This window comes from Haemorhous mexicanus, chromosome 10 (assembly GCF_027477595.1).
Source record: "Haemorhous mexicanus isolate bHaeMex1 chromosome 10, bHaeMex1.pri, whole genome shotgun sequence".
Taxonomy (NCBI): Eukaryota; Metazoa; Chordata; class Aves; order Passeriformes; family Fringillidae; genus Haemorhous; species Haemorhous mexicanus.
Window position 1 is genome coordinate 8,088,906 of NC_082350.1, and position 27,163 is coordinate 8,116,068.

Here is a 27,163-nt window from a genome sequence, read left to right on the forward strand (position 1 = left end):
TCCTCTCTAACATCAGTCTCACCTCAGCCTTCAGAGAGGATTTATGAAGTCCAGCAACATTTACATCCACCCTCTGTCCTGGGAAACTTGCTGAGAAGAAACTACATCTAGATTTCCTTTACATGGATATTCTGTTAAGAACAGTGCATTTATCCCCATTAACTGATGCAGGAAATAGATGTGAGTATCAAGGCCACTCTGCATTATCGTTATTCAACCTGGGATTTACCACTGCAAGAGCCTCAAGTTTACACTGAAGTTGCCCCAGCACAAAAAGAATTGAGCAGAGGATGTCAGTGCAGCAGTAGTGAGCAGCCAAGCAGATTGAAGAGAGCAGACAGCTAAACCACAGCATGGCTTACAGAATTTGAATAAGGCATCCCTCTTTCTACCTTCCTCTTCTTGGCCATGAAGAATTACCAGGATGGGACAGCTGAGTATCTAGCATAATCTTGCTAATCACTTTAACCAAGGATTTTTAACAATAATATCTCAGAAAATCATGTAATGCCTTCTTCCTCAATTGCTGTCACTATGTCTCAAATGCTAAGCAAATCAGCTCCTTACAGGAAAACTCACCAGCTGTCTCAATTAAAAGAACACAACGCAAAGTAACCATCACATGGAGTCCTGCAACATGTCATTGAGTGCCACTGTGAAAATTACTTTCCTTCTCCATAAAAAGAGGTCAATGTCCTATAAACAGAAGAGGGGAAACAAGCGATTGTGAAGGAAAATGAGACAAAAAATAGCTGTGTTAAATTTTCTTGGTACATGGAAAATCCATTAAAAAAGTATGCACAGCAGCAATGAAGCCTGACAAGTTCATGATTTGTTGCTTGTGGAGTCACAGGAGAGATGTCCCATCATTCAGAAATTCACATGCTGCACAAACACAAATCATAAAAATGACTATAATTTGGTCAAACCAAGAATCTGAAAAATCTGTTCTTTCAAGAACCAAGATATCCAATTAGTACTTCTCAGGGGATGGGTTATGCTTATCTCAAAAAAAACCCCAAATATCCAAACCAAAACAAAAAACCCCACTATTAAAAACAAACAAACCCAAACAATCCCCCTCCAAAAAAACCCAGAAGTCGCACAAATCTGAAAAGCTCCTTGTAAAAAGGTGGCGCTGCTTTCTCAGTCCCGAGCCCAGAGCCTGTTGAGCAGGAAGCCGGGTGCTTCAGAGCTGGCTGCAGTGACATTTGCAAAGACAAACAGGCCGATGGGATGGGAGTGAACACAGGGCTCCCGGAGCCCAACAGCACCAGTGTGAACTTCCAGAGCAACACCCACATGAGGGCCTCAGGAAGGCACGGCGCTGCGAAGTTTTCTAATCCTGGCGATGCAGGGAAGTACCGAGTCTCCCCTTCAGCCCTGGCAGGGTCACTGAAGCACAGGACGGTCATCCAAGGACATCCGGAGTCAGCAGCAAGACACCGAGGCACATTAGCTACCAAGGAAACCAGACTTACATGACTAAGGCCAGTTATAAAACTTCCGCTTGTTGTTAGGAGAACTTACAGTATCTGGCATTTCTCTGTCAGCAGCACCAAATAATCTAACAGCAATTTGATATTCATGTCTCTGACGGGCTGCTTTAGTTACAGAAACAACATTAAAAATGTAGCATCCTTCGAGATACACCGCACAAGTCTGGCCAGTTTCAGCCACAAGCATCAACTCTCTGGGACTGCTTTTTTTTTTCTCCTGATAAGCTCTTTTGCAGCGCGGAGATATCTTATCAGAGATTGCTTCTGTCACCGGAAGGCAAACAGAGCACTGTGAAAATATCAGGTATGACTTCAGCACCGAAGGGCTGTAGCCAGCATCAAACCAGCAGCTGAAGTGGTAGCTGGCCATCTCTCTATATAGGACACTTTCCACCCTGTAGCAGTCTACGCTCCAAGTCGTAGGCACAAAGAAATAGGAATGACTTGCTGCCAGCACGGACGCTGCACCATTAACGACGGAGCCCCTCCAGGAACGAACGGGGCGGCGAGGGCAGCGCTCAGCTGGCCGGCCCTTGGTCCCCGGGCAAGAACAGCTTCCCAGCAGCGACTGCAAACCCACTGCCTGCCTCCGAGCGCTTACAAGTAACGCGAGGGCAAATTCAGTCAATACCTTTCTTTGTTGAAACTCAAGTCTCGCATACAAATTCAGGTTCGTCTTGAGGAAGGTTCAGCTTCCCTCATATTCTTACGGAGAACACAGTTTAATATTTCAGATTTGTCTGAACACCTGAACTGAGGTCTGGCTTTTACTGTCCGAAAAAGCACCAAGCAACCACCGTAAAACATTAGCTTGTGGCAATCGTGAGGCGAAAGGGCTTGCGTCCGGCAGCGCAAAGTCAGATACAGTCAGTTTATGAGAAACGTAAATCGCTAGTCATCCAACATCTAGAAATAATTCTCTTACGAAGCTCAAAAAACTAATTTATATTGTAAACCACTTCATTATTAAGTAGAAAACGGTTCGCAAGTGTATTTCGTCAAACACCAGCTTGAAACCCAGCCCTACTAAAAACCAAAATAAAAACAAACAAGAAACCCCCTCACAAACGCGTCTTTACATACTGTGGAACAAAACACCGAATTCCCACGAACTGAGGGCTTCGCCCATCGCAAACTTACCATAAACCCCCCGCACGGCACCGCCACCGATCCGCTATGCCGGCAGAGAGGAGATACCGGGGACGAGAAGCGAAGCAAAAGTAAACAAACTCGGGAGCCGCCGTGGCCGAGCTCGCCGCGCTCGGAGCCCGTGCCCCCAGCCCGGAGCGCGCCCGCCCAGCAGAGGCTGCTCCCGCCGCCCGCTGCCTGCGGCTGCCCGGGGAGGCGACAGGAGCCGGGGGGAGCCGCGGCTCGGAGCGAGGCGGGCGCCGCGCCCGGGGGGCCGCGGGCGGCTGCCGGGCTCGGGGCGGCCGGGCCGCCCGGGAGCCCTGCCCGGGGGCGGCGGCCTGCGGCGGCTACCGGGCTTTGTGCGCGCTGCCTCCCCCTGCGCTGCCCGCCGCCGCCTCATGCGAGAGCCGGCACAGCTGGGGAGCGCGGGGAGCGCCGTGCCCCCTCGCGAAAGCCGATCCCGCTGATCTCATCACCGCTGGTTACTAATCCAATGACCGCGGAATTAACAGCAGATGGCAACGCCCCTTCCCCCCGGCCCGGCCCGGCCCCCGCGGACGCGGCGCGGCTCCGGCACCCGCAGAGCGCGGCGCGGTCGGAACGCGCCGGGCCGGCCCGGCAGCCCCCGCCGCTCTGGCGTCAAAGTCGCCCTCGGGCACCGGCAAACTTTCTCAGCACCGCGTCTCGCCGCCGCCCTACGGGCCACAGCGAGCGGCTTCGCACCTCCGGCAAAGCACAGCAGCATCTTCCGGCGTGCGCTTCCAAGGGGAAGCAACAGGGAGGCGCCCGAAGTCCGGCTAGCGAGTCCCTGCGGGCGGCCCGTGGTGTGCGGGGCAGAGCCGAGGCGGAGTCGCAGCCGGGCGGGGATCGCACGCGGGATTAGTGCCGCGCATCGGGCACTGCCGTGAAAACTCAGCACACGCGTCCTTGGGGCTGCCGGGCGGAGACGAGAGGTTTGCATTATGCGGGCTCTGTAAGCCACATACATGCGGGTGAAACTCTAATTATACTTTTGGCTGCCAAAACCAACCCCACACTCTTAGGTGAGCTTCACGTCTTCTAGAAGGCTACAGGCAAGGCAAGTCCTGTCAAACCAGTGCAAGTTACAAAACAGTCATACGGCAAGTGCTTCATTCGCCACTCGTTAATATCAGTAAATAACAGCCTGAAAAGCTGTGGTTTCTAACCCTAACAAGCTCGGTCTAAATCACCCTCCCTCCCCTCTGCCCCCAACATAGGCTGACACACATATATTCTCTCATGTATGCAGTACTTGGGTCCACGTTCAAAAACTGTTACATGCTGCTTCTGCTCAAGCTGTGGAGTTCTCACCCCTAAAACAGATTATCTTCTCTTAGAGACCTTAGACCAGAAAGGTGACATAAAATAACTGTCTCTTCTAGGACAAGAAAATAAAAATTGAGAAAGGTGAGGAAAACCTTACTGATTAATAAGTATTTTCCCTCAAATTCTGCTGTTCTAACTACACTCTATACTTCTGGCACTGGAGAGGGCAAAATTTTTCCCCCCTCCACTTTCATGCTGATACTTATTTCTATAGTATTTTTATTTCTTTTACTAAAATGTTCAGACAGGCTTTTAGGAAAGAACCGAGCCAGACAAGAGAAATACCCATGCTCAGACCATAAAAAAAATTGAAAGGAAATTCTGCAAATTCTTTGAGAGTCTTCACTCAATAAATCCTCCATATGAGCTCCTGTAAAACTGGCTGTGTTTCACACATGCCATGTGGGCAGAAAAAGTGTCAGACAATGGCAGCACCCTTTCTATAGGGACCTAGTGGTGCCTCCAGGGGTCAGACACTCCTGAACCCAAATGAAATATTTTAAAGAAAGTATTAAATTCCAGTTTCTCTCCAGGGTCTGCACACAGACCCATCCCCACAGCCTTTGGGATGTACAATAAACAGAAAGCACAGGATGAATGGGAGTTTTCTATCTGCTCCACAGTTCTTTCTGCCACTTCCCATTCCCTCAGGCAGTCTTTGTCTGGTTTATATATACATACATGGACATGGGTAGTCATCTGTGCTCTTAGCAGCAGACAAGTTACTGAATGTAAATCCTCCTCTTGGATGTGACCACCAGCTAATGTCTGTTCTGTGGTGCTCAGTGGGAAGAGGAGCCCTAGAATGAGCCATGTCTGAACAGTCAGTGGGGCAAGTCGGTGCCTTGGAGGATGTTTTGCTTTCCTCAGCAAAACATCAGCAAAACATCCTCAGTTTTTAACAGCCTTATTTCTCTTACACCCTTTCCCAAAACAGCAGTGTCTCCTCACACTTCTTTTGGCAGCCAGCAGTGTGTTTCCCAGTGTAAGATGGGATGTGGTCCTTTGTGCCTGTGCCAAGCTTGATGCAAAAAGCGAACTTGGAAAGGCTTTCTACATGGTTTGTAATACTAATTCTACAAAAGGAGATTAAAGAAATCACATTAGAAGTTAAGCTTTGTATCTTTTCAGGCAGCTTTAGACACATAGGTCTGAAAAGTGCACAATGCAGAGATCAATCAGGCAGCACAGAGTTTTGGGAACACGCTTCATGTGCAAATGTGAAAACACTTGAGGGTGTAGAAAGTGTCATTTTGATTAATGAGGGCTACAACATGCTATTTGTATAAAGATGAGAATGTAAAAGAATAGGAAACAATCACCTGTTAAAATAATAACGTGATTTTAAAACACACTTGAGCATGGTACAGATACAGCCCATTCTTTTGAGCTGATCCTGCAAAATACCTGGGGAGGGGAGGAAGAGGCACATGTTTGTGTAACACTACAAACCTTTCAAGATAAACTCTGTGACACAAAGTCAACAAAATGAACCATTTGGTACAGTTCCTGGAGCTGTGCATCACAAAGGGCAGAACCCAGGCTGTGTCATAAGAACTGTGCATTGCTCACATTCCCTAAAGTCTTACAGTACTTCGAAATTACCTCACAAAAATAAAAATCACAGTCAGAAAGGAAATCTTGAGAATAACACACTTGATGCTTGACTGAGAAACACCATGGTTATGTGGTGAGGGCCAGGTGAGAAATCTTCTGCATCTCCAGTCACTTGGAATTCATGTGCAGAGAGTTGGGAGTAAAAATTGTTCACTGTTACGCATGAAACAGTAAGTGCAGTTAAGAAAAAGTGAGGGAAAAAAGTTTATTTAGATCAAGAAGATGGTAATCTGCTTTCTATTGTGTCTCACATGAGACTCATCATTTGAAGTTGCATCTTGGCATCTGATAGCAATGAGGCCAAAAAAATATAACTACTCAAAATTGTTCTTCTCCTACACACTCACCTTCAAGGTAAGTTCCACATTATTGCATGGTGAACCTTCCTACACCCTCAGCTCCACTCAGAAGCAATTAGGAAACATTTCCTACACACACTCACTAAAGTACTGAGTCCTGATCCTGTGATCCATCTAAATAACTCATCAGAACACTAATATTTGACCCACCTGGTTTTTGGGCACTCCTATACTTGGGGTGGCTACATCTGCTCTGGTTTGTAGTAGCAGGTTGAGCTGCTCTGCTGACATTCCAGGCTGCCCTGCAGCTGCCCAGCTTTGCAGACAGAGCTGTCTCCCAGCACAGGTAGGAGGAACTCGCAACACAAGGCCATTTAGGCACAGCATATCTTGTGTATTTACATCCCTGGGATTCTTCCTCCTTCCAGACTGGAGTTTTGGGTGAGCTCCAGATAAAAGTAGAGGGGAGAGCTGAGTGAGGCCACAGAGAAAAGGTTATAAGTTGATGGACAGTGTGGACAAAGCCCACCTAGAAATCCGTAAGGCAAAAAAATACACATCTGAGATTTATGGAACTATGTTGCACCATAATTTCCATTTATGGAGCTTAACTAATGCATATTATTTCTAACAACCATCTTAAGTACAGCAATACTATAGTCATCATTCCTACAGAGGAGCCAAAGTTGAAAGTTCTTATGAAAATCTGTATTTCCATGCATTGTAGATATCCACATGTGAAGATGTGACCTTAACTATAAGTCTAAACCCCACAGAATTCCTACACAAGATGTTTAAACTTTAAGAGTGTTCCAGTCTTTTAGCTCTGCTTCCATGAGTGCTGGACATTTGTATGAAATTACCCAGAGAAGCACAGCAGCCTCTGCCTTTCTCCAGCCATTCAAAACACTGTCTGGACAGAGCTTCTCCACCTGAGTGTTTCCCTTCTGACCTGGCCATGTCCTGGTAGCCATGAAATCAGATTACCACTGCTCCTTGGAGCCTAGCAAAACCACTACCCAAGAAGCCAGGATACTGCATCTCTTAAAGAACTGACAAACTGCTGCTGGAACTGAGATCTGCTTCCCTAGGCCATTGGCCAGAACTTAGAATTTACCTTCTTAGGGTTCATCCTCCTACAAGTAAAGACAAAACCCCACAGAGATTAGGAAATCAGCACTTGCCTAAATGTTTCCTTAGTTCAAAGATTCTTAGGTGAGCATAAAGGTCCTGCACACCACATTAGACAAATAAGGATGGCATTCAGAAATACTTAACAATTCAAAAGTAGAGTATTTTAAAATGTCAGAAGTCCATCAATTCAAAAGCAGAGCTACCTGCACTCTCAGATGTGTTTCCAAAGCTTACTATGTACTTCATGTTCTGTGACACATTCAAGTCCCTTTCCCAAACACATCAGAGAAGGGAAAAAAAAAAAGTCAGACTATACACACACAATACTCCCAGGTAAGAAGAAAGCAGCTCAACTTCCCCTTCATTCTCCTGGTGTGTTATCTCCCTCAGAGCTCATGGTCTCAAGGACTATATGAAGGAGCTGGTTTCTCTATGGAGCTGGTATTCAAGTGTTTCTCTCAGGCAAAATTTCATTGGACAAAGACAACCATAAGTTTTCACCAACACAGAAACAAGAGAGCACAAGGTTTTTAGGGAAGGGTTTTCCCTTAAACACTGTAATGACTCCCTGGCCTGGGCCAGCAGTAAACAGGGTAGGGAGATCCCAGAGGCTGCAACAGAGTCATTGATAAACAATGGAAATCATTATTACAGTACTGAAAACAATCCAAAACTCATTCTACTTACTTATTTTGGGTTCAGCATAACTTAAGGAGAAAATTCCAGTGGTTAAATTCAAACACAGAAACGTCTGTCTGAGAATGGTCTCTGAAGTGGCAGTTCCTGTTTGGGAAGCCCAGAGAGCCTGTGCCTCCTGCTGGCTCCTCCAGCTGGCTGCTGCAGTCCAGGTCATACAGGCATTTGCTTAAAACTTGCTTTGAAACTACATCAGAGCCTTTAAGTCATTACAGTGCCACAAAGCCCATCAGAACCTGACTGGTGGCTAATTGACATCCCAAACTCTGTGGTCTCTGCTTTGAACTTCAATAATAATCTGTAATCATATCTTGCACTAGCTTTAATTTCACAGGGTATTACTACATCATGCTGCCTTCAGTACATTGCAGGAATGACATGGAACTGTAGGAATTTGGATGTCAAGAGAAAAATTAAACACAGATTTTTCAGTTAGAAGAGATGGATATAGAGTCTGGGACAATGATACAACACCTAAACTCAGGGCAGTATAAAAGACTGCTGACACTGTACAAAATGTGGTTGTTCTGCTAAAGGACAGGACAGTGACACTGACAAGTTTGGGATGCAAGTGGGTCCTCATTAGCTCACTCAAGTCTCTTTGATGCATCAATAGCATCTCACCTTGATTTAGATTAAATCATATCTGATCCAACCTCTCTGGCTACATTTGGTCCCTGTACACTCATTCTGTTGTTACCTCAGCTACTACATACATGAAGGAAACTCAGATGTTATTGATACTTTTGATAGTATTGCTTCTAGTCCATTGAGCCAGGGAGAGAATAGGTCTTTATGGCCTCCCACAGGAAAGTTTTGACTCTCTAGTTAGCAAGAAGTGGCTGGAATAGTCTTTCTCTCCTTTTTTCTTTTAATGTGAATACAACACCCAAAATAATTAGTTGTGGAAAGCCACAAGGTTCATACTTTGGATCACAGGCAATTTGGGTGAGCAGAATGACAGCATATTAACTGCTCTTCCAAATCCTGTCATGAACTCATGTGGGTAGGTCTGTCACCCAGATTTCCCCACAATGTTTTTCTGGAAATGTAAATAATAGTAATGCATTTCTCACACATAGTGCCCAGAAATTTTTTAACTGAAACAGACTGCTTTTGTTTCAAAACTGCTTTCCTAAACTGCTTAGTGAGAAATTAGTGTTTCAACTGCTTAGTGTTGAAATCCATGAGATTTCAACATATAACAACAACCAGACAAATGAAGATGGAGGTCTAAAAATGATCCATTTTTTTGAAGTGCCACAGTTTATCCTGCATTCTTCCTTGCTTCTGGAAGAAAAATTCTGCATTTCCCAAAACTTATGAAAGCTGTATCAAAGATGGATTTATTCAAATCATTCCTATAAAAATACACTATTGCTGTTACTCAGCACATTCCAGACAACCACCTTTGATTTAGAGAGTTTTTAAAGTATACTTGTATATACAATATTCTGGAAGCATTAGTACACCTAAGTCTTTTACTATTTTATAATCTTACTTTGCATGTTAAAAAGTCTGGTGATAATTACTACTTCTAAAAAGATTAAAAATCTCTGTTTAGATATTAGAAAAACATGTCCTAGCAACATGCCTTGGAGAGCTAAAAAAATTTACATTAACACATTTTTTCATCCCATTAAAAAATAACCAAACAAAAAACCCCAAACCAAACATAAAACCCTACAGCTTTGTTTTCCAACCCTGCAATACTTCAAGTTAACACTTAAGCCTGACTAATATCAGTGTGGACTCTTTTTTTGCTCAGACTGACTACCAACATCTGACACTCTCAGGATGTGTCACATTTTTCTGTTCCCTTATTTGAAGGTCAGAAGAGAGGGAAGAGAGCCTCAAAAGTTTTCAGTTGTTGCCACTGGAAATTTCTGGGAATACTCTAGCAACTGTAAAGTCTTCTCAAAAGCATTTTGTTTCAGTAAACTGCTAAGCATTCCAGGTATCAAATATGGCCCATATGAATTCAGATATAGGAAAAAAGGCTCTCTTAGTTTCTTAGCTGCAATAATCTAGAAAGCAGGATATAAGAGACACTCTACTAATTTTATGATATTTTCTGGGGTTTAATCTTCAATTTCTGCAGGGCTTGTTTCCTCAGCAAACCCAATAATGCATTTTAATTTATCCAGCTTCCCTCCCTCCCCAGTTTGAGATTTACAATGATACATATCTTCAGCAATTTTCCCCAGGAGATCTTGTTTCTTCAACTTGAAGGCATCCAATTCACCTCAGAAGCAAAGTCAGTACTGTTTATTATCCATTAGACAATTAGAATATGATTCTCCTGCTACAGGCTGTGTCTGCAGGCAACCATCTGGGGTCTGAACACACAAAAGGCTGTTGGGAAGGGTGCACACACAAAAGCACCGTGGGGTCAGGGAAGTGTGTGCCTTACAAAGGCCCCTGCTTGTCTCTGGGTTAGTGAGGGGGTTTTTTGAGGGTGTCATAAGCAGCTCATCAGAGCACTGGGGAGGCACCCTCAGATGGCAGACATGAGCCCCAGCAAGGACAGATGGTGAACAAAGGTGAAAACCACACAATGCACGAGGGCCAGGAGAGCACTTCCACTGCTCCCTTCAAAGCTGCTGCAAATCCTGGGACATCCTGGGCTGTGAAGTGAAGAGTGTGGCCCTGCAGGGCAGCAACCCACTGTTAATATTGTCTCTGAAGTATTGCCAGGCCTACCTGGGAGGATGCATGAGGCTCACAAGAGAGGTACCACCTCTGTGAAGGAAAACAACACGGGCTGCAGCCAGATCCTGCTCTGGCTTATTGTTTGTCAGGGGAGACACAGTTCACTGGCTGACTTCTGCAAGAGAAACTCAGGGTCTGAGCAGACAAAGAAAACAATTGTGTCATTTGACACACATAGCCACAATTCACTTATCTTCTAATCTCTTATGATTGATTTAAAAATAGGATTCATAAAGTAACAAGCTGCCCTCCAATAGAACCCTTTCTTACAGTGGTTTATGTGCAGTTTACACAGTGTCAGATACTCTCTGGCGTACATCCCACTGCTAACTAAACTGTGAAAGAGCAAGGGTTCTAGCCTACCTTATGCTTTTCTAAACACCAAAAAAAAAAAAAAAAAAAGAAAAAAAAAAGAAAAAAAAAAAGAGAGGATAAAATGTTTTACATCTTATTTAAACAGCAAGGATATCGTGACTCAACAGTCAATAAAGTCCAAATATTTAAATAAAGAGCAGGAATGTCAGCAGGAAAACCAAAAAAATCAAAGAGACCATAGCTCATACAAGAAGGCATATCATTCTTCTGATCAGACACAATCCTTGCCAAATTCATAAAATACTTAAACTACTGCAGTTGCTGCTGTCTAGGAGAGAAAAGTCCTTCCTTTTTCCTTTTGTAATATTTTCTCTCATGAAAAAATAAACTGAAATTTAAAAAGGCAGAGCACTTGCATATTTGGGTATACACAAAACAACCTCCTGATTAAAAAAAAATTACTGTGGTCTGTCTTTTTTCCTATTCTGAGAGAGACAGAAAGAAGAATATTTAAAAGCCTTGAAAGACTTTTCTTGTTTTGTGAAACATTGCCCAGGCATGGACATGTTCAGCATCTTTGGAAAGGTTGTCAGTTGTTCACTTTAGACTCTGAAAATTGATCCATGAACAAATAGTGGCTCTTTGTGGATTAGCCCATCTGCCTGCCAGCTGGGGGAAAAGGTGGTATTGTAGTAACAGCTGCTCCCACAAGTTGTGCTGGTTTTGGCTGGGATAGAGTTAATTTCTTCAGAGCAGCTTGTTGGGGGCTCTAGTTTGGATTTGTGCTGGGAGCAGCGTGGAGAATGCAGGGGTGTTTTTGTTCCTGCTGGGCAGTGACTACACAGGCAGGGCTCTCCTGCTGCTCACCCCAGCAGTGAGTGGGGTGGGGGTGCAGAAGGACTGGGGGGAGACACAGCCAGGACAGCTGATCCCAAAAAAGCTGGGGGAGAAGGGAAGGGGAGAACATTCCCAGTGATGGTGGTGGTGTCCCAGGTCACCCTGACACTGCTGGAGCCCTGCTGCCCTGGGATGGCTGAGCACTGCACCCAGGGGAAGTGATGAATGCATTCCTTGCTCTGCTTTGCTTTACCTGTTGAACTGTCTTAGCTCATGAATTTTGTTCCTTTTACTCTTCCCACTGTCTCCCTCTCTCCTCTGACAGGGAGTGAGTAAGGGGCTGTGTGGGGCTCAGGCACCAGCTGGGGCTGAGTTATGACACCAGTACAGCAGGACATGGAAGAACAAGGACAAGGAACACATTGAGGAGAACTTTTATTCAGGAAGTGTGTGAATTTTCAATGATATCAAAATGAGCCAATTTAGAAATGTGCCACTAGCATATCAACACAGAGAAAACAAAATGCAACTTTAAAAAAAGAAATCAAACAGGACTATGTTAATTTGTTTAGAGAAAGAATAAAAAAATAACTATTCAGGACTAATATATATAGTCCACTCTAATATTTGCAATTTTGGTTTAAAGGTTCTTAAACCTTGAGACCCAGGATTTCTTTTGTATTTCTATCACAGCAGAGTTCCAACCCTCAAAAAATGAAAATGAAGTGTGTGTGCAGCTGGAGATATCTTTGTTTTTTCACCTTTGGAGTTATACATTGTCATCAATCAAATGGTCCTGTATTCATGTAGCTGAGTCAGACAGAATTTCCACTGTAACAACCTGGTTTTCTTAGAAGTTAATGCTACTGTATATTTTGTCTCCAAGTTGAGCTTGCTTTTCAAATTTTAGCCTGCACTTAGCTTGAGACCAACTCCATGCTACAAACATCATCCTACAAGCCAGTTACCAGCTTGAGTTTCCTTGAATTCACTGGGGAAAAAACACATTTAATGGAAACTGTGGAAAGCAAACTGGAAAAATTAAGATTTTTCTGTGCTGAAAGTTAAACAAGGACTTAATAAACTCTAATTTTTTTCAGCCATCCAGTTACTTGGACCAACATATGGCCTGCAACATGGCATTCCTACCTACAAGTAATTCACTAGTAATTAATTTCTTCCTAGATGCCATGACACAAAGATTTTAACAGGAGAACAGCCTTTTGGGAAGGAGTGCTGTCACATGCTTCACTTGGTGATGCCAGGAAGTGCAGTGAGTACACGAAACAGGATATGCCAAGAGCTCCTTTCATTTGAAAGACTGACTGGTTTGTATCTAAATTAATAATTGCATGGTACTATGGATCTACCAATGCTGAACTCCAAGTACTTCAACTGTTTTCACTTAGAGAAAACTTTTCTTTTTCTTTCTTTTAATCAGACTTATCAAAAAACATCTTTAAGGAAAACAAAGTAATTGTTTAGCTCTAATCATGAACTACATTCTTAGGGTATACTCCAAAGTATATTATAAAATGTCTTATGGATTCTGTATACATGGTATGTAATGCAACATTTAATATCTGCAGCTGCAGATTGTTCTGTCCAGAAAAATAAGTATGTTTGAACAGTAAATTCTTCCCAGTTCTGTCATATGACAGAAGAGCTATTTGACAAGAAAGAAAGAGGACGTGTAACAGCAGTCTTGTGTTGTTCAGTGCCCAAGTTGAGTTTAACTGGTAATTATACCATGTCCCAGCAGTCAAATGTGTCTGCAGTGCCAGAACAATAAAACCCATCTTGTGTACATGCAAAATACTAAACCTCATCAGAACTGCCTTCCAAAAAGGCAAATCCACTCACTCTGCAAGGTCTTTGGGGGAAACTGATACTACTTACAGACTCCCTTTCTGTTTTTATAAGCCTACAAAGTACCATTAAAAAAACCTCTCAGTACCAATAATGCTAATACACTCCCAAAATTCGTTTGCTGAATTTTTATCCAAGCAGAGCAGGATACAGTTCTGTGCCACAGAGAATTTTGACTTAGGTGGTTCTGCCCTGTCCTGCCATCATCTGAGATGCCCTCAGTCATGGCTTAACCCTTGCCAGCAACTCAGCCCCACACAGCCCCTGGCTCACTGTCCCTGTCAGATGGGGGAGAGAATCAGAAGAGTAGAACTGAATTTGTGGTGTGAGATAAAGGCAGTTTAAAAGGTAAACAAAACCCATAAATTCAAGCAAAGCAGAACAAGGAATTCATTCATCATTCCCATAGGCAGGCAGGTGCTCGGCCACCCTGAGGACAGCAGGGCTCCATCAGGTGTGACAGTCACTTGGGAAGACAAACACCTTCACTCAAAGTTCCCCCTTCCTTCCTCTTCCCCGAGCTTCACACGGTGAGCACAATGACACACAAATTGCCTGGGGTCAGCTGGAGTTGCTGTCCTGGCTGTGTCTCCTCCCAGTCCTTGTGGATCCCCAAGTCTCCTCACTGGTGGGGTGAGAAGCAGAAAGGGCCTCGATGTTGTGCAGGGAACAGAATTAACTTGATCCCAGCCCAAACCAGCAGCTCCTCTCAGCCAGCAAGGCCATGCTCATCTCTTACATTAGCTGCCCACCACTTGCAAAGCAAAAGCCAGACATATACAAATACAGGCATACACATCAATGATGATACCTAAAAATATATATATATATGTATGTGTATGTATATGCATATACAAACTGGGCTTTCTTGAGCTAAAACGAATTTCCATGACATTTTTGTCAGAAAGACATTTTCTTACCCCTTCTGAACAGTCACTTGCCTTCCTTTCCAATCAAAGCTGCAGTCTGTTTCAGGTGTACCAAAAAAGGAGGACTGAACATTTGATGAGAAAAGACATGAGATCTAAAATGATAAGTTTAAACACATATGGAGAAACTATTCTCTCTGCTCAGAAAAAGGGAAAAAAGAGATTGTCATATTATCACCTCTCCTTGTTTTCACACAGTAGACAGAACAGCATCAGCACAAACCCAGTCAAAATGATATATTTCATGTATTACTGGGGACCATGTGGTCAGCTGCTTTTGCCACAGATTTTTCACACAGGGAAGCATTCAAGCCAACTATTTCAATCATGGGTTAGAAAACCAAAGTTTCACATTAAACTCTGGAAGGAGGGTCAAATTATTTTTTTTCACCCTCTCATATCCTGCAGCAATCAGTCCAACCCCAAAAAATGTGATAAGAGAATTTCAGTTACTTCGAAATTTCAGATGATGCTCAGAGTTCTACTACATGGGTACTTTACAACAAAATCAGTGTTTGTTTCAAGTCATACTGAAACAATCACCTTCACAGCAGAACTCTGGGCAGCAGAGGCAGTTTGAGGAACTTTCTGAGCAGCACCTCCTCTCTGGTTTTGGCAGGGGCTGCCCAGGAGCTCTGAGGAGCAGGCAGGTGCCTCCAGCAGGAGCCTGCACAGTCAGACTGGGAGTGAAAGCAGGGAGGAAAAACAGCCCTTCCACCCCCTACAAGGACCTGGCTGGGTGCTGGGCACTCAACAGAGCCCCCGAGGCAGCTGAGAGGAGTAGAAACTGCATTCTGCACCCACCTACTCTGAGCTGGATGGAGAATGATGCTCCATACCTTTTCCCTAGCTCTGCAGGAAGGGAGCAAAGCAAAGCTGGGGTCACAGTCACAGGAGGTGATGGCTGAGGCTGTGGAGGGAGATTTCACTGTGGCCTGTTAGTTTTAGGACCTGAGCATTCCCTGTTAACCCAGATACAATGAAGTAGGGGAGATGGTCAATCCTTCCCTCCAGAAATCATTTGGGAGCACAAGCCTCTCCTCCCCAAAATGTGTTACCATGGGATGCTGAAGCGAACCACAACCGTGGAGTGTGAGTCATCCCCGGGGCATGGTTCCCAGGAATCTCTGCCAGTGGAGCAGGGAGGAGGACAGGCTGCTCAGGAGGCTCTGTAATTGCACACTCACTGAATTGTAACCCAGCAGCTCTATCATTAAACTAATAATGTTACTGCCACGCAGAGAGCTCGAGTCAGAGATGGAGTTAAATTGTATGTTGTCAAAATGTTGGCAAATAAATGAAATCTAGCTCAAATGAAACTTCCCTTAATCACACCATAACATTACCACATGCTTAATTAGAGGCTTTTTTTAATTAAAAGAAAGTTATTTAATGGACAAGATAGTAGGCTTTCAGAAGTTATAAATATGCAGCAAGTTATTTATTATATAGCTGATCTCCCATCCATATAAATTGCTGATGCAGTTGCCACACACTTCAAAAAGCTTTTAACTCAAGTCTTTAGATCGACACAAAGAACTTAACCTTGACAAGATCCTTTACAATTTTATTAGGTTTAAAAAAATAAAAATTAATTCCCCCCTGCAGGACACAGATTTTTTTTTTTCTTTTAAATACATCACACTGACAAAAATGTTTTCCAAATCTAAGAGATGAAAGGAGGATGCTACAGAAAACCCAAAACCGACAAAGAGCACGTTCAGTAAAGAGGCACCCCAAGCACATCTATTTAAAGAGAATGCTGGGAGCTGAGTGCATTGTTCAGCTGGGAGCTCTGCGTCACAAACTCCCGAGGCAGTGACTCAGCCTGCCCAGGAGTGCGCGCCTGCCTTGGGGGCTGGCAGGGGGCATCGCATTCTCTTTGCTTTTGGTTTTTAAGGAGCAGGTGTTTGTTTTATTATTTAAATAATTGCTTGTTTGCCATTGAAACCTTGCTTTTGAGACATGGCTCCCTGTGAGAGTGCTTCTCTCTCTGGGCTTCCAGATAGTTACACTTGACTTTGAATAAGGAACTCTTGAGAACATTCTCAGGTTTTTTTTTTCCCTGATAAAGTGGATCCAGATAACTGAAAAAAACTTAAATACAGTTCAATCAACGTTTCAAAATGTTAGTTCAACTGCATATATTTACAGACTTTTCACTACAGAAAAAGTATTCTCACTAAGCAAAAAAAGTGTTGTCAATTCTCCTCAAAACAAAGCAACAACCAACAAACAAACCCCAAAGTTACACCCTGAAAAATTCCAGGTAAGGAAAAGCCCAATAAAAACTACACTTTTACCAACAAAATGAAAGATTTTTGATCCTTTAGTAAAAGATAATCTCTTTATGAGATTTCTAAAATGAAGATGCTAAACATATCTATGAAAATTAAATAAATTCAGGATCTGATTTAATTATGTAACATTGAAACCATGATGCAAGTAGCCTTAAACCGCTGATGGGAAAAATATTAAAATATTAAGTGTAGAGCCCTTTATAACCAATTTGAGCCATAAGAAATTAAAAAGCAATGAAAAATGCATACATAAAATCTCGACATAACCATTTGTTGGGGGCTAGGTTTCTTTCCTTTTGCTCCTTTTTACTTATAGATTTTTTTTTCCCAATAAGTTACTAAGAAATACTAATGACTGAGCATTTAAGAAAAACAACAGAAGTGGCCAGGCTCAGGGGAAGAGAGTTGCACTTCTCCTATCTGGGAGTTTCTCTTTGAGGGGGAGATGCTGCGGGAATCGGGCAGGTGAAGGATGGGGCTGGGGCAGGTGCTGGCCCTGGCTCGCTCTCGCTCTCTGCTCCCGCCGGAGCCCAGCCCAGAGCCGCTGCTTCGGCTGTAGGGTGAGGGAGCTGCTTCTTCTCTGTGTGTGAGAGCAGCCACTGAACCAGGACCTCGCTGAGAGCCACCTCACGAGCAGAGGGAGCTGTCCCCCCGCTCGGTGCGGGGCCCTGAGCCGGGCTCTCCGTGCTGCAGCCCGCCATGGCCCCCGCTGCCCGCCGGCAGCAGCAGCGCCCCTGCCGGCCGTGCCCGGAACTGCACCGCAGGGGAAGAGGCCCAGGGGCCGGCGCTGGGCTCTGGTTCTGGTTGGTGTCAGTGCCGGAGCTGGGGGTGTTTGTTTGCCTTGCTATACATACTGGTAAAGAACTGCTATTCCTCATCTCTTTCCCTAAGAGCCCCCTAATTTCAAAATTATAATAAGTCAGAGAGTGGGGATTTACATTTTGCATTCCAAGGGAGGCTCCTGCCTTCCTTAGAAAGACACCTGTCTTTCAAACCAAGACACCATCTTAAGGCACCAACTACCATTTCACAAAATGCAGGCTTTTGAAAATTGCTTTATGTAGGAAGATGGCTTGATTGATAACAATAATTCATGCTGCTGACAACAGACCTTGTAAATTGAAGTGTTGTTGCTTTGGAAATATGGAAATTAAAAACATAAATAAGCCTCAATATTTGGTACAGCTATCTGAAGGTGACTACAATTAAAAATGTATTTTTAGGACCTCTTGAGCCATTTCTAATTAAATGCTGGACTTTCGAAACTGAGTAGAACTGCACATAGCTCCAGTTAGTATCACCTTGCCATATAGCTCAGGAAAGATGCTTGCAAAAACCAAGCTGATATGGAAATCCATTGTTGTTCATTTCTATTATTGCTCATATCTATTATTGTTCATTTCATTTATTATTGTTCGTAATTTCATATTGTTTCATTTCAGAGCACAGGAATTAATGTCTGTTAATTTCATTAGCAATCAGCTCTAAAACAATGACAGCATTAACTAATCTTCAAGACAATGTACCAAAGCCTTAATTAACGTCAAGTGCTGGAGGAACAGCGGTGGGCAGTCCCTGAGGAGCAGCACGAAGGCTGGTGCAGCTCAGCTGTCCTGTGACACCCCCACAGGGTCAGTGAGCCAGGGGACAGGGGCACAAACCTGCAGAATGCACATGTTCCTTGGGCTATCTCCCATTCCACAATCTGTGAAGCCAAGGAAAAGGAATCGGGCTAAGGCTGAATGTTTCTCCTCCACGCTTTTAAGGACAACCCCTTACTTAAGGACAAGTTCCAAGGGCAACAGACAACAAAGACATTTCCAGAAGTGTGTTCTCATTACTGCTGTGCTTCAAGCAAGCCAGGAAAGTCACTGCTGACCTTGAGCCAACAGGGAGGGGAAAGTCTTGTAAGGGAAAAATATCCCTTAGCAAAACAACCTGGAGGAAGCTCTCCCTGTTTCCTTTGCAGTCTGTCCCGCCAGGGCTCTTCTGCAAAAGTAAAGTTCTCTCTAAACAAAAAAAACCCCACATCCTGAAATTGGTTAAATGCACTTTTATGTTCTTTCTAAAAAAAAGTAATTCTCAATGTATGAGTTAACTACAATTCTCTAAGCAATTCACCACATAGATTTTCTCAGAGCAGAACAAAAATATCAATTTAGTGAAACAAATCAGTGTTCTAGTGAACCTACTCTGAAAGAGATGGGTTTTAGTAAGATGGAGGAAAGCCTTCGTAGGTTAGGATCTATTATTTTAAGCTTTATTTCTTACTTTTAGAAAGTCAGACTTACATGCATTTTTGTGCATCTATCACAGAACCATCTATTTAGATTCAATATGCCGCTGATACCCTACTAAAGCTATCCCTGTGAAACGTTTATGTTCTGGTAAAAGTTTACAAAATGACTATGAACTGTCAGGACAGATGTTTTTTAAAGCAGTTCCTTAATTACACCTGTTTTGTAAGTAGACTCACTCTGAAATGAGTGGCAGATTGGCCATGTGTCTGAAGAACATTTGTTTGCACAAAATTTGCTCTTTGAACACAACATAAGGAAAATTCTACTGTGCAGAAATCAGTAGTCAGTCACAACTCACTACACATGGAGACACCGATGGTCACTGAATAGACAAAATGTACATTAAAGCTCATCATGGAGATTAAAATCTTGCCTGAAGCAGCCTTTCCACATCAACAGGTTCTCAGATTGCTGTGATTCAGAGGCATTACCAGGTATGTTTATAAAATGAGGTCATCAAAAGCCGTGGAAGTCTGCCCAAGCCTAGCTGCAGAGGTGTGGCTGAGAGCCCAGAGCCCACAAGGTCTGGGTGTCCAAACCCAGGACAACCAGAGCTTCTGTCCTTACCCTTGGAGGGCAGCACCGGGGTGTCTGTAAGGATCTGGGCATGCTCATCTAGAAATCAATTAGCTGTGTGACAATTATTGTCACCTTGTCAATCACCTTCTGGGGGTACCCGGTGTTACTTTTAGCTCTGTGGGAATCCTGAGCCTCATGTGAGACTGTAAAGGTAGAAGCACTGTTCAACAGCATGAATACACTGATTTCACCCTCAGCCTGGGGTGCACTCATTTCCCCACAAACCAGAAAACAGCCATATATGCACCACCAGCTTTGCAGAAAACAAGCAACACAAATCCATAACTCACAGAGCCTTTTGCTTCAGTAATCCTTAATGCTTTTCCTAGAGACTTCAACTCGGAAATAGAACTACTTCTTGAAAGGCTGAAAAGACTGAAATCACTACATAAAAGTTTCTAAGAACTTACATAGTCCCCCAAAATATGGTAAAAACATGCAGCTACTGCATTAAATGCCATTGCAAGCATGCCAAAATGGCTGTAATCCACCCTTAACATTTTGGGAAGTTCTCCAAATTGTTGGCAGTTTTAAAATACTTACATATAATCAGACATTTGGTTTGCTTTCACCTCCTTCCTGGTTAAAAAAATACTGCATTTCTTATTTTCAAACTATCACTACAGCTGCAGAGCTGTCACCTTATATTTTTAATTAATCAATAAGACCAAAAATCTGAGAGGTTGTTATGATAATGAAATACCTTGAATTTTCAATAAACAAAGCAAAAAGAAAACCAAGCTACATGAGTACAGTGCTCTTCAGCCAACCATTTTTATTCTGTTCTGGTAAAGATGTCCAAATATAAAGATATGAACCAGCCAATAAAGAGATATCTGTCTCTAGCATAGCTTGGTGGTAAAGGAACAGGTATGGTAAATATTCACAAATACAATTTCTCTGATTTTCTGCATGTGCTTCACCTCATTTGAACTGCCAGAGCAATGCCTTATTTGCATCAAAGTAAATGACACAACTCTGTCCTGCTCCTTGTTACTTCACACAGATTATGATCTTTATCACTTCACCATTAATTCTTAAAACTGCAAATTAGACTGCAACACCTGTTGTACTGCCAAGATGACAAATTGCAATGTCAGCTCTTGGCTTCATGCTCTGGCTCAATGGAAGGAGTGGCCATCTGCACAGGTCTTTCAGCAATACAGAGTATGCACATGTATCATTCTTTACCACAGCAAGTTCAACATGGAAAGATTTTCAATCCCAGTTTTGAACATTTCAGAACTGCATCTAATTGTATGTCAAAGACTATTTCAATAGCAAAAAGTACTTCAATATGTCACCTGAAAATTCAATTTCAGGATTGATCTAAACATTTTACTGAGGAAAAGGTTCTACTGCTCAAGGAAATGTTGTGGTGAAATCCTCAAGAGCCAGCAGCCACGATTGTCTACACACACTCCTTCACCACCAGGTAGCTCCTGGCATGAGGCAGTGAGAGAGAGCAGCAGTGTGAGGGTTCACCTGACACCCAGCTCTGCTCCAATTCGAGTTGTGTGTGATCAAAACATGAGATTTTACCTTCTCATTAAACCAAATTCTATAGCTGATAGAAATCAGAACTGCCCCATTATCATGGAAAAAAAAAACAAAACAACCAGAAACCTCAAAGTTTCTGCCTGCCACCAATGCCTTCTCTCTCCATCACCACTGACACCTTCTGTACCTGGAGAAAAGCCAAAACTTAGAGAAAGGAGGTTTTTAAAAGGATTTCTGTCATCCCCCTCTGCTTTCATTTTTTTGTAAATGATATTGCTGCCAAAAATATAACAAAAAGGTTTTGCCTATTCACCACCACTCATGGGAGGGAGAAAGAAAGCCTATCTTAAAATTCAACAGACTTTCCAAAAATTGTGGCTAGGAGTTTTCAAATTCTTCTGAGATCTTTTAGAAAATCAGATCAATACAGTCTTGGAACAAGTATTTGATCCCCTTACTCCTAAGTGTGTAGTTTTGGCTTGTCATCCCTACAGAGGCGTTGGAGTTTGGGTGCCTCACTCGTTTGTTACCACTCCACTTGGCAATCTGCCATCCTAGGGGCAGCGAACATGGAGCTAAAGGAATTTTAGAGGGTGCTCCACTGCCCTATGTTTATGATAACACTCTACTCTATAAGCTACTAAAACATATCTATTATGGTCTTATTTCAGGTACAAAGCAGGAGGGGTTAAAAATTCCCAAACAAGCATAAAAATTTGCACCCAAAATCTGTTTGTTTTAACACAACTTTGGGGTTCTTTGTTTACTACAAAAATAGTGTTCATATTTATTTCTTCTGGGAGGAGCACTCAACTTACTTAAAACAAAGACATCTGTGTTGCTGTGCTTCTAAAACAAGCTTGACTTAGAAAATGTGATAAAAATTTCTAAGTGCTAAGAAATACCCTTTCACTTTAAAATTTTTCATGGTTTTTTTTTCAAACATAGTCTGACAAGGTCTAGATTTTTTGAAACCCCTCTAATGTGGAAAGACCATGGAGATGTTTTCAGAGAGATGAAAAGAAATGCAACTGTAATAGAAAAAGAACTAATTTAAAGAAGAAAAAAGCAAAGTATATCTAAATTAATGGTTTTGAGGGCTTTGATTTGGCTTGGTTTTGTATTGAGTAAATGAAAATGGAAGCCAGTCTCAGAAAACCTACAGCTTTATCTTGAATCTACTTCAGCTGTACCAATCACACAGATCTCAAGATCTAAACCAATCTGAGGCCACACACTGTTTTTTGGGGGTAAACCACTATCAAGCTTCATATGCATGGCCAAGTCCCAAACACTGAGCTCTAGCTTGCACAAACATGCACATGAACAGGACCAACATCTCAGAAAAAAAACATGTAAATCTAAAGTGGCCTCAGAACATCCCCAACTGTAATTGCCTGGAAATAATACAGTTCTGCCACAGCATTTGTAGTGCAACATTGAAGAAATTCAGAGTTCTCAGTTTTGGGTTTGGCTTTTCCCCTGCCCCACACTCCCCTCCTTTCTGTCTTTGCATTTCTAAGCTTGAGAAAGCTTTAATGCCTGAATCTAGACAGTTATGGTACAGGTCAGAATTAGACCATGTTCATGGCCAGACTTTTTCACTAAAAAGATGACAGAAGCAATCCTTAATTCTCACTTCTAGACTTTCACTGTGAGACAAGATTGAGAACAACCAATACAATTTAAAAATAGAAAATAAGTTTGCTCTGCATTTCCCAGGATAGTCCTGTTCTACAGTTGTCATTTCTGTTTTTAGACTGATCTACCTCATATTCACACAGTGCCAGGTAATGTTTCCCTCCTTCTCCACTCTTTGTTGGAAATCAGTGTTTGTATCAGTGAATTACTGTAAATAAAAATCCCTTTGCACATGGAATACTAAATAACTGGAAAAAACCCACAGTCCCCCCAAACCCCCGAAAATCTCAGCCCCGTCTCCTGCATTCCTTCTCACTTACCGCTGTCCCATTCTCTCGATGGCTTTGTAAATGGCCATCTCTGTCTTTGCAGGGAGCATCCGGGATGTGTGAGGCTGCTCAGTTTTTGTACATCCCATATGGTGTGAAACACAAAATGAAAAAGCACAGTAGTGCAAGTTTTAGCTCGTATGCTCTAGACAGAACTGACTTGGAGAAATATGCAGTCAGCTGTGCCCAACACTCTGTGCTCCCCCCTCTATTCCTCTAAAATAAACATTCCAATCCCTTCCTACCAAACCCATCTGACACGTTACAGCAGCCCGATATCGAGTGCCTTACTGCTGTTCTTTTCAACACTGGATTTTCATCTGCAAAAATAATCTAAGAATGGGAAAATTCATTTTCCCATGAACTTAGATCAGCAAGACTCACTTCTCCCCTTCCCTTTCTTCAGAGAGAGGTGGTTCAATACAAGCCCCTCCCTGGCAGCCAGACAATAAAGCTGCAAATAACTTATTTTGATCAAAGCCCCATCTGCTTGGCAGCAGCAATTCAACTGCACTTGTGGTTTTTGTATGGCTGCAGCTTCGGAATTGAATGATCCTTTCATTTAGATGGAAGTTTAAACAAAATATGGTAATTAGCATCAACCACTGCTTTCATGGCTACTGTCTACAAAGACATCTCTAATAAAAGGACTTTGCTGCTTTTCCATCTAATTACACAACATTGTTGAACAATACAATTTAAATTTAAATCAGGCAGCTCTTTCTTGAAGTCAGTTAACAGACTTCCTGTCTTACCCTACCTATCGATGGTAGGGGATAGGACTAAAATGAAGAATTCCAACTCCAAATCATCTCACCGGATTTTGTTTCATCATTTCCTGACGAATATGGCTGAGGTTGGTAACATTTAGCTCCAATCTTGCTAGTATAAAACTACCTATCTACTTTTCAAAAGGAAAGCAGGATTTAAGCTTTTTACCAGAGCAGGGTGAAAAACCAGGCATTATGTAGCATTGCAGTTTTATGACATAATAAAAGACGCCAGCATACAATGATGAATGTTTTTAATGAGACATCCACAGTGCTGTAGTCAATAAAAAATTTTATAGGCACAATCCTCGGCAATATAAATAAGAGGAAAATTAATTTCTTATAACCACTATCAGTTTTTTGTTTAGGTACTATAATTTCTCATTACAATAAAAGCCAATAGTGGAAAAATTAATCTTAACCCCAGAAAAGAGTATTTTTGGCAAATGATGCTTTTCACAATCACGTTGGGCTGAATGTACCTGACCTTACGGTGAAGCCAAGGTGGGCCTGACCTTGGGTTGAGAGAGAAACCCCTGGGGTATAACAGCAGATGCTATAGAAGAAAGCCAGCGGCTCAGCTAAAACACTTAGTTAACATTAGCCCACAAAACCTGACTGAATGGAAAGGCCTAATTTGGCCCCATCGCTGCTGATGAGCTGATAGGCAGGAATAAAATACCGTTTTAAAGCCTCTGGCTGGGGCAGGGATTTTGACACGTGAATTCCCTTAGGCCATTCTGACAACCCCAATCTAAAGGTTTATCCTAAAGATTTTTCTTGCCCCCTCCTATTTGCCAAGTGAAACAAAAAGGGCAGGTAGACGAAATGTATCTGAGGGAGTCACATATTTTAGCAGTATGAGTTTTAATTTGAGGCAACAGTTTTAGTGTGTACTGACATGTTTGTGAAACTCCTTTTTAGAAAACTGATTGGAGGAGAAAGCTCCAGATTGGTGAACGGCACCCTCCATTAGTTCCTAAACGATGAGCGTAACACAAGGCACCAAGAGAGAAAAACTTTCTGTTTCAATAGCAGCATCTATTGTGCATTCCCCAAACAGCCAAATCCCAAACAGATTGGGACCTGGAATACAGAAATACAGCATTCCTCACTTACATCCTGTTAGAGAGCTGAACAGCAAAACAGAGCGAGTTCAAATAGAAACTCTGTGTTCAATCCAACAGCTTCTAATTGCCATTCCAGGGAAGTGCTCTCCCACCCAAACACCTCGGGCAGAACAACCTGAAGCCTGTCATGTCCCACCATGCAGCCCAGCTACTCTCATCGAGCGATGATTTCCTGCTCTTCTCAGCCTGAGCTCTCTCTCACCTGACACATAATAAGCAACTCATCCACCAATCCTCCTCACCTAGAAAAGAAACACAAACACTCTGCAGTTTCCCACTGGGGGAAAAAAACCCCGAAACCGTAATAAATTAACATATAGACAATTTTGGAGAAAAGCAGCAAAAAAATAGAAACTGAAAATGATACTTGTCAGGAAACTGCTTGAGAGCCATTCAGCTGTGCCCTGTTCAAGGAAAGCTCAAGCTATCTGGAAACTTGCAGCAGACAAAAATAGGATTTCTCACCATAAATTACTGCTTTCTCCAGAATTCTTTTGCCTGTTTCTTCTGAATTACATAGTAAGGTGTGTTTAGCAATAGTCAATACAAGACTCATGAATGATTAATAAGCTTTCCTATTATGCGATACTGATGGTTATCCCTATGTTAAGGGACAACATTTCACACAAGACACAATACAACCCATACCCATAAGGCTCTGAAACAGCAGAGACCTTTCAATATCGTTTAACCCTGTGCAAGGACTCCGTGATTTCCTTCTATCTACTTCCCTCACCCAACAGGATGTCTGTCCTGGCACTCTGTGTTTGACAGGGAGAAGCTGGAAGGTTGTGTCTGAGTACAGTTTCCAAATGTACTTTATAAAGGTATAATTTTGTTTTATTTATAATCCAAATACATTTTTGAATTTAGGGGAAAAAATAATGAAAAAGCAATTTTGTAAGGCATATTTTTAGCAGGAACGCTGCCAACTATTGTGCCTTTAACTGCTGCAAGCAGAAAACAGCATTAACATGAAAATGATGTGTCATGTGCACATTATCAAAAAATTACCTTCTGCCCAGAGGAAAAAGTACTTGCCAGTTGCACAGGTAGTGCCATGCCAGGACAAACCCAAGGGGATTTCATTATGATACAGCAATTTTGTTTGGAATTTAACTTGAACCTTTCAGCAAAGAGTATTAGCTAAACTGAAAATATTACTGGTAAGCAAATTTGAAGTACTTCCAGAAAGGAAAACCATCCACACTGCCACGGCTAGGGCCACACAGGCTCAGAGCTGCAGCACATGGAACAGCTTCCAGGGAGCACAGGGAGATGGACACATCCCTGAGGAGAGGCTCCCAGGCTGGGGCTGCTGTCACAGGCAGCTGCAGCACAAATGACTCAGCCTGTGCCAGTGCAGTGGGCACTGCCTGCACATTCCATCTCCTGCTTTGGGCCACAGGGGCTGTCACTCTGAATACACCGTGAAGTTTGGGAAATCACTTTTTTCCTAGAAACCTCTCACATTATCAGAAATACATATTAATAATCAAATTTGTAATCAAATTTGCTGGTCAGCTTGCTGTGTAGCTTCTTTAGTTTTTCTTTATATCAGAACCAGATGGCAAACACAGAAAATATTCAGCTTCTCAGCACTTCATCAGCTGCTTCAGCAAGCCCTGACAAGAACTGCACAGGTATCCTGGTAGAGAATGGCAGTGAAGTAGCATGGAAGGGGGCAGTCAGTCTGCCTCATATTGAAAGCACTACACTTAGACAGCTTCAGTTCCAGCAATGACAATGATGAATGATCTGTAACTCTAATGGTAAAATTTTAAATACTAAAAAGGCATCAAATGTGGATTGAAAGGCACCATGTCAAAAAGAAATATTTTCCTTCCATGAAAAAACAAAGTTCCTTTTTTTATACTGTAAATGGCACTAAAAAATAAATAGGAAAATGTGGGTGTGGAATGCAGAGATTTTTTATGGAAAGCAACCCACAAAACCCACAATGCATATGAAGCTCACATTAGTCAACCTGGAACTAAACAACGAGTCCTGAAGACCTACAGGTAATAATTTTGCAGTATTCAGCCTCGTGAAAAAGACTTCTGGAACCAAGGGAGCAGTCCAGCTGCTTACACCATCTCAGTTATTAAACATCTGCATCTTCACATCATCAGGAAAAAGAGGGTTTGAACCTCAGGAAAGTTGATTCTCATGGAATCACATTCCCTGACAAGCAGCCAGGACAAATTCATGCCCACCACAGGCACCTGTATG

General features: G+C 42.7%; 1 protein-coding gene across 1 annotated transcript in view; it reads right to left on the reverse strand.

Moving 5' to 3' along the window:
• SPSB4 (splA/ryanodine receptor domain and SOCS box containing 4) overlaps positions 1 to 2,860 on the reverse strand; it is a 79,510-nt gene extending 76,650 nt beyond the window's left edge. The window contains exon 1 of the mRNA XM_059855249.1: positions 2,640 to 2,860. The gene's annotated coding sequence lies outside the window, so the exon portion shown is untranslated. The remainder of the gene's footprint in view (positions 1 to 2,639) is intronic.
• Positions 2,861 to 27,163: the final 24,303 nt, after the last annotated feature.